The 9,033-nt window shown below is 39.8% G+C and overlaps 1 long non-coding RNA gene across 1 annotated transcript; it reads right to left on the bottom strand.

The window, feature by feature from the left end:
• Nucleotides 1-270: 270 nt before the first annotated feature.
• LOC117626368 lies at nt 271-1,412 on the bottom strand. The gene is made up of 3 exons (XR_004585553.1): nt 1,281-1,412; nt 973-1,068; nt 271-836 (listed from the first exon to the last, which is right to left on the bottom strand). It is a non-coding gene; the product is annotated as an uncharacterized LOC117626368 (long non-coding RNA).
• Between the last annotated feature and the right edge of the window lie 7,621 nt (nt 1,413-9,033).

Here is a 9,033-nt window from a genome sequence, read left to right on the forward strand (position 1 = left end):
AAATAAAAGAAGGTGCAGTATCCCACCAAGTTAAACCAGAGCCCAAAGCACCGTGATTTGCCAAAGCATCAACAGCATGATTACCCTCACGAAAGATATGATAAATCTTAAATGACATGTGTTGGAGATGAAGCAAGCAATTTTGCCAATCAACTCGTAGACGCCAAGGGACCAAATGTGGAGAGCGAAAGAATTTAGTAACTAACAACGAATCAGTTTCAATCCAAATATTATGCCAAGCAAGCTCAATAGCCTTAATGACCGCTAAAACTTCAGCATGAACTCCACTAGGAACATCTAAATTGGCTGAAAATGCCCCAAGAACATGGCCCTGGTAATTGCAAAACACACCACCACTACCTGCTTTACCAGAGTCTCTTTTGCGACCGCCATCAATTTTAATTTTGACAAAGCCAAAACAAGGGGGATGCCACGTAACCTCAACAATTTTGGAATTGGGGCGGGGACGATAATGCACCCCAATGGAACGAATAATACACAGATCACGCACCTTATTCAACATATGACCCCTGGCTAGAGGACTAGAGGCAGGCACATGATTAATAATGGTACGACAATTAGAAGAAACCGTAGAAACCTTCTCCTCAAACCGCAACTTATTCCTTAAATCCCAAATTAGCCACACAATAGTTCCGAACATTAGAAGCCATAGATCCATGAGCTGAGGGCTAAAATGAGCAGATAGGCCGGAAGAAAGAATAACCGCTAAAGGCCCCGAAGTAAAGTGCAGACCAAAAACAATAAACATAGAACTCCATATGGAACAAGTAAAGGGGCACTCAGAAAATAAATGATTAATATTCTCCGGAGCCATCCTGCAAAATAAGCACATAGAAGTAAGGGCAATACCACGCTTTTGAAGAAAATTCTCTGTGAGAAGCCTGCCATGCATAACTTTCCACGCTAAAAATGATTTCCGGGACTCAATAAAAGGTTTCCAAATTAACTTACACCAAGGAACCTTGGCAAACTTAGGCCGTGTGAATTCATAAGCATCCTTAGCAGAGAAGCCGCCAGACGAGGATGGCGCCCAAACTAACAAATCACCTGCACCAGGATCATGAAAAGAAAAAATATCCATAATATGCTCACAAATACCTAGAAAGTGCAGAGTTAGGAGAGACGAAAGGTGCCAAACACCATTTACACGATACTAAGAAACCAATTCCCCATGCATGGTCGTAGAGAAGGGTGAAGACCAAAATAATTAGCTAAAGGTTGACCAATAAAGTTATTCCACCAAAAAGAAGTGCTCCTACCATCTCCAAGAAGAGAGCGAATATTGCTGAGTAAATCATACGTTTGAGGCCGGTCCAAATGGAGGATGGGACATAAGCAGAACGAATCTTACCCCCTTGCTAGAACCTATCCAGAAGAAACTGGCAGCTTGAAGAAGAAGACGAATTAGCCTTTTTTAAGCAAAACTGCTTGATATAAAACCACTAGCTGCTTAAGGCCAAGACCACCTTATGCCATAGGAGCACAACATCGACGCCAAGAAACTAGAGGAACCCCACGTTTGTCAAAGGAGCTAGACCAAAGGAAATTACGACACCAAGGCTCAATTTTCCGAAGCAGAGACATTGGCCACTCATAGATCTGAAAATTGTAAACTAACATACTGGCTACAACAGATTTAAGTAGCTGAAGTCTACCCGCCAAAGAAAGCTGAGACCCTTTCCATAAAGAAAGCTGAGATCTGATTTTGTCCGCAATGCCCTGAAAATATATTGCACGAGGTTTGCCCTTGAAAACAGGAACACCCAAATAAATAAAGGGAAACGACCCCACCTTGATGCCCAGAACATTCGAAATCAAACGATGACGGTGCTGGAAGTCATGAATTGGTAAGAATTTGGGAATAAGGAATTGGAATCAGATCAAGTATTCGCCTAGTTGATCTGATTCCTAATTTTGAGGGTATTTGAATACATATTTTAGGCATATCAAGCGGGGTCATACCGCTGCCAACTGTTATTTTAGGCATGATGCCTCTCCCTCTCAGGGCTCTGCACAAGTGATTGAATGCCAGATCTGTGGAAAAAAGGGTCATGGAGCTCTTGATTGCTTCCATCGTTCCAATTACTCCTATCAAGGACTACCTCCATCTCCTAAGCTCTCTGCTATGACTGCACAGAGCTCTTATATCCCTAATCAAGTCTGGATTGCAGACAGTGGTGCATCTCATCATATGGTTGTAGATGTCTCCTCCTTGCATCATGTTACTCCCTGTGAATCTGCAGAACAAGTTACAGTGGGAAATGGTGAAGGTTTGAAAATTCAGAATATTGGCACTACATCTCTTTCTTGCAACTCTTCTTCTTTACATATGCCCTCTGTTTTTCATGTGCCTAAACTGTCTGCAAACCTCTTATCTGTTAATCAGTTGTTCAAGGACAATCAGTGTCTTATATGCTTTGATGCTTCCGGTTTTTATATACAGGACAAGCATACCAAGACCATCCTGCTCCAAGGACTGAGCCATAATGGTATCTATCCCATCCCATGTACATTGCCTTCACAGTCCAAGGCAATGGCGTTTCTTGGACAGAAAGCAAGTTCCTCTTTGTGGCATCAAAGACTTGGTCACCCCACCAATGCCGTCGTCAAATTGATACTCAAGAATTCACAGTTAGAGTCTTTAAATGATGATTCAAGTATGATTTTCTCTTCTTGTCTTCATGGGAAAATGCACAGGTTGCCCTTTACAGATACTCATATTAAAACTAGGATTCCTTTTTCTAGAATCCATAGTGATGTGTGGGGTCCTTCCCATTTCAAGTCTCTAGATGGCTATAGGTACTTTGTATCTTTTCTGGATGAATGTATTGGTTACTTGTGGCTTTTTCCACTATTCAATAAATCAGAGGTTTTCTCTAAGTTTCTTCATTTCACTGCTTATGTTCAGAATCAGTTTAAGGCAACTATTCAGTATTTACAAAGTGATGGGGGTGGCGAATATAGTAGCCACTTATTTTCTAAGTTTCTTTCATCCAAAGGTATTCTTCATCAAGTGTCCTGCCCATACACACCCCAACAAAATGGGATGGCGGAGAGAAAGAATAGGCACATTATCGAAACTGCTATTACTCTGTTGACTGAAGCATCATTATCAGGGAAGTTTTGGTTTCATGCTGCTTATTTAATAAATCGAATGCCTAGTTCTACCTTGGATAATCAAGCTCCGTTTTTTCAATTGTTTGGAACAGACCCTAAGATTCACTCCCTGAGAGTTTTTGGTACAACTGTATATCCTTATCTTCGTCATTACAATTTGCACAAGCTACAACCTCGCACTCCTCAGTGTGTGTTTTTAGGATATGCTACTGGATATAAAGGGGTTATTGGCTACAATTATGCAACTGGAAAATGTGTGATCTCTAGGGATGTCATTCATGATGAGTCTGTGTATCCTTTTGTGCCTTCCATTACTCCACAACAATCTTCTACTTCATCTTCTATTGTGAACACCTCTCCTATTATAATTTCTCTACCATCGCAATCTCATCTAGATTCAGAGTCTGCAGGTCATGATCTATCTGGGGATGGGGTCTTCTTAAGCTCTAGCTCTGTACCTGCTCAATCTATTCCTAGAAATGGTTCCATATCAATTGCATCTCCCTCATTACAGTATGAGAATGATCATCATGTATTTAATAATCAGCAATTACAGGCGATACTACCTTATGAAGCATCTTCCCCTCTTCCCCCTCCTCCTAATCTAGAACCAGTAAACACTCATGCTATGCAAACTAGATCCAAGTCTAGTATTGTTAGACCAAAACATTTTCAAGAATATCAAGGCTATTTCACTGTTTAACTGCAAGTGTTGAGCTAGATGAACCATGTAGTTATAAAGTGGTCTCGTACTCAGCTGAATGGAGGAGAGCTATGCAGGAGGAAATTGATGCCCTTCAATCACAAGGTACTTGGAGTTTGAAGACCAATCCTGGCAACAAAAATATTGTTGGTAGTAAGTGGCTATATAAAATAAAGAAGAATTCAGATGGATCTATTGCAAGGTACAAAGCAAGGCTGGTTGCTCAGGGATTTAGTCAACAACCAGGTTTAGATTTTGGAGAAACATTTAGCCCTGTCGTGAGGCATACCACAGTTCGATTGATTTTAAGCCTTGCTGCTATGAATCACTGGTCATTAAGGCAACTAGATGTGAAAAATGCCTTCCTCCATGGAGATTTAGAGGAGGAGGTGTTTATGCGTCAACCACAAGGGTATGAAGATCCTGCTTATCCAGAGTACGTGTGTAAGCTCAAGAAATCCTTGTATGGTCTGAAGCAAGCTCCGAGGGCTTGGAATGCTAAATTCACAGGATATTTGCCTGCTCTGGGTTCAAATTATCTCATTCTGATCCTAGTCTATTTGTGAAACACGAAGGTTCAGATGTGATCATGTTGCTGCTATATGTCGATGATGACAGGACCCGACCCAAATTCCCCTTTGGAATCCGAGCCGAACCATGTTCGTGATCGACACCTGGCAGGTGCGGAGCACAAATAACCTGGTTGCCTTTCTGGTCACAAACTTAATTTCAAAATTCGGTAGAGTCTCCCCTGTAATTTGTTCAATCCCAAAATTTCACCTGCCAAAACGAGCATAAACACAACCCAACTTCCAGCATGCGTAAATACATATACAATCAACAGTAAAGTTCGAGCCCAGGGGCAATATCAAAGCATCTATACCGGTTAATTTACAAAAAGAACATTTGGAGGGTCAAGGACCCTACACTAAGCTAAAGAGATGCAGGAAGTGGAAACTGCCCTGTGGTGGCTTTCAGATGCACGTCCACGGCCTGGGGGCGCAAAACATTTAAAAGGTGAGTGGACCCAAAAACAAAGTTTTAAGAAAAAATAGCATAAGAACATACTAACCCCACTAAAAAAATAGTCATACAAAACTAATTCATTCTTTTAATCATATATATACTGAAATCAATGCACTCATAAATATAAATATATGTCAAGCATACTCATATCATTTTTAAACTCTTAAAAGCACTGAAATCAGTTTAAACTACCACCTAGGTCCCCTTAAATTCTGTCAATTCCTGATAATTCGTCAATTCTCCTGGCAGGTCTCAGTGACACAAAGTCAACCCGAGCCGCAAACTAGCAGGATTCAGGGGACCGTAGTCAACCTGATCCGCATTCCTGGCTCCCACGGTCTGGGCATCCCCGAAACTCGTAAGGCAGATGTCAAGTGCGCTGACAAAACTGAAGGCAAACTGGATGTCCGTGGACATCGTCATATCTGTAGGCAACATATACCGAAGGCAAGTTGTTTCTATAACTGGGTACCTAAGGTGGCTTAAGAAAATATAAAATTTCTGAAGGGTCTGATGAATAACTGAATTTTTGTTAAATCTAGAACTCTGCTGCTATTTTATCTGATATAAATCTCAATCTTTACTTTTCATATCTTTTTAGCATTTTCAACTAGGCAGCATATAAATAAAGATATTTAACTTCAACAAATCATGTTATGAAAACCATAATCAATAAAACTTATTCAAGATCAAATAATGAAATTCATTTGCATAAAATCATTCATAAAAGAAAAGTCCACTCACAACTGGTCCGAGCTCGCTGGACCTTTTAAAGGTCCCTCCTGCAGGTCAACTGGTGCCCGGGTGCCTGATTCAATTATTATAATAATATATATTAATAAAACTGCTCGATATAAATATTTAAATAAAACCCTGACCCCCGACTCCTACAAGTGCGTGCATCCAATTAAAGTTGCTCATATGCCCACATTAATGTTCCGTTAAACCTAGGACACAAGTCCCAAGAGTCTACACAAACGAACGAACAACGGTTCGAGCCCATTGAACCCGGAAATCACACAAGATGCGAAATCCGTTCAGGGTTCATACGTTATCCAAATTAAGATCCGCGAATTCCTACGCACTCGTGACGACACGAGAATCAGTTTAGGACTGAGTATGGTCCCCACCAAACTGCCAAGGCGCCGCGACACTTGCCGGCAGCGCGTGGGTGGCTTGAGAAATTCATGGCGGCTAGAAAAACTCCAAACCGCTGGCCCAAACTCCTAACTTAGGTAAAATACCCATTTTGGAACCACTTTTGTTCTTGGACCTACCTCTAAAAGTGGCCGGAAGTGGCCAGAATCACACTTTCAAAATCGGCTGAAACCTCGATCGGAAAATTGAACCCAACCAACAGCTAGAGCATGGAAAATAGCTAGAAAACCATGCCTCACTTGTCCGATTTGGTGGCCGGATGTAGGAGAACGAAAGCTTGGAAGTTCTGTCAACTCCGGCGTGATTCCAAGCTTTTTTCGGCGAAAAACAGTGGTTCCAAGGGCAGGGACCAGTGGGGAAAGGAAGAGGAAGCAGCGGTGGTTCGATTGGGTCCAGTCCCGTTGGTTGGAGTGGAGTGTGGAGGTGGTTATGGAGGTTTGAAGGTGACGGGTTAGAGAAAAAAAAAAGGGGAGGGGGGGCTGTGGTCTGAGGAAGAAGGGTGAGGGAAGAGAGAGAGAGTCAAATTTTTTTTTTAAAAATCCTGATTTCAAAAATTACCACTTTGCCCTTCTAAGTATTTTGACCTTATTTTCTTCGTTATAACTCCGATTCGAGTCCACTCCGTGTCTACGAACTCGTTTCGTCGTGCTCTACGCAACGATACAAGTAGAATAGTCAAAATCTTTCTTGGTCAAAAAGTCAACTTTTCCTTTACTAGAATATTCTAGGGCAAAAGTGTCCTTTTCTCTTAATAGTTTAATAGTGAAATATTAATTAAGGTTTGGGTTATTACAGATGACATTATATTGACTGGCTCTAACGCAGATTTGGTACAAAATGTGGTTGACGACTTGAGTTCAGTATTTGAACTGAAAGACATGGGTCGCCTTGCTTATTTCTTAGGATTGCAGATTGCATATCCTGTCTCATGAGGTCTGTTTGTGAGTCAAACAAAGTATGCTAAGGATCTGTTGCATAAAGTTGGGATGCAGTCCTGTAGAGCTTGTTCAACTCCGTGTAAACCACACAATCAAATTCTGACAGAGAGTGGTGAACCGTTATCTAATCCCACCATGTTTAGGAGTGTCGTTAAGCTTTACAGTACTTGACATTCACAAGACCTGACTTGGCCTATGTAGTAAACACAGTTTGTCAGTATATGAATAGTCCTACTGATGTTCATTGGTTGCTAGTTAAAAGAATCTTGAGGTATGTTCAAGGTACTCTGAACTTTGGGATTAATTTTACTAGTATCAGTCCTACAATAAGCGATCCTTGGCAGCTGTCAGCATATAGTGATGCCGACTGGGCTGGAGACATCAACACCAGGAGATCTACCACAGGTTCTCTGTAGTGTTTTTAGGAAATAATCCCATCTCTTGGCAATCCAAAAAGCAGGGATCAGTCTCCAAAGCTCAACAGAGGCAGAATATAGAGCCTTGGCAAACACTGCTGCAGATATTGCCTGGATCAGACAAATGCTACAAGATATGAAATTCTTTTTACCTAATCCTCCTTTGGTGTATTGTGACAATCTATCTGCCCTAGCACTTAGCTCCAATCCTGTCTGCCATTCCAGGATCAAACATCTAGACATTGACTATCATTTTGTGGGAGAGAAAGTTCAAAAGAAAGACTTACTTGTACAGTATGTTCCTATAGAAGAGCAAGTGGCAGATTAATTCACAAAGGGATTACATAGTCCTATATTTTCACGACATTGTAATCATCTTCGATTAGGGAATGTAACAGGGTAGGGAAAATGTTAACTATTGATATTAAAACAGTTAGTAAGTCAGGTGTGCAAGGCACATGGGCTGTTAGTAGAATTAGTTAGACAGCTGGATAGGTTACACGGTTAAGCCTTACTTAACAGGTATAAAGTGTAAAAGTGCTGTAGCCAAAAAGAAATTAAGCAGTACATAAATTAAGATTTACCATTTCTCTCTGTTTCTATTTCCTTCTTCTTCCTTAGATATCTTCTTCATACCTCTCTGAATATGTTAGCTTACAGGAACTCCTATAATTTTAGAGTAATGCTACTCTTACCACATTTGTATACCACATTCTCATATCCCCTTATGTGGCAAATGAAATGGACATCCACATCAATTAAAAAGTGTCAATAAATCATAAAAGAAAAGAAAATGTTAAATGAATTTTAATTGATGTGGTTTGTCAACTCATCTACCACATAAGGTGGTATGGGAATGTGATATACAAATGTGATAAGAGTGGCATTATTCTTTTTTTATTTTGTATGTATAAGTAAGAGTAATGTTACACTTACCACATTTTTATCCCACATTTCTATACCACATGATGTGGCATGTCCATATTATAGCCACATCAATTAAATCAATGAAGTGTATTTTAATTAAGGCAATTAGAAAAACAAATACTAGAATAAATCATAAAAGAAAAGAAAATATTAAATAATTTTAATTGATGTGGCCGTCCACATTAGTTGCCACATAAGATGGTATAAAGATGTGGTATACAAATGTGGTAAAAGTAGCATTATTTGTGTAAGTATATGCAGGAAAAGTAAGAAATTGGAATCATTCTAATACCCATGTGTAAGTAAACGCAGGAAAAGAAGGAATTGAAATGATTCTGATGCCTCTTTTCTCTGTGTTAAAGTAAGTTTTCTTAATGTTTTATTATTACTAAAAATAATTGAAAGAATAAAATTTTGAATAAGAGATGTGGATGTCCGACTCAAGCTACCATATAAATAAGTTTACAAATTAATGTATATAGAATTGTGGTATGAGTTAAAGAAAGAGATATAAAATTATGGTATATGAGTTGTATTATTATTGGTGCTTGACATGATATAAGAACATGGTAGGCAAGCTTAGTTTGCGCTAGGCACGCCCTCAGTGAGTGAGAATGAAGGTATTGAAGAAAGATTCTGCTACTTTTGAGGAAAGATTTACGGGACAGATACTGCATACAGTTGTTGTTGATTTTGATCTATAAAAGTCAAACTGCGCAGCATTAAG

The sequence above is a fragment of the Prunus dulcis genome, chromosome 4 (genome assembly GCF_902201215.1).
Source record: "Prunus dulcis chromosome 4, ALMONDv2, whole genome shotgun sequence".
NCBI classification, from domain to species: Eukaryota; Viridiplantae; Streptophyta; class Magnoliopsida; order Rosales; family Rosaceae; genus Prunus; species Prunus dulcis.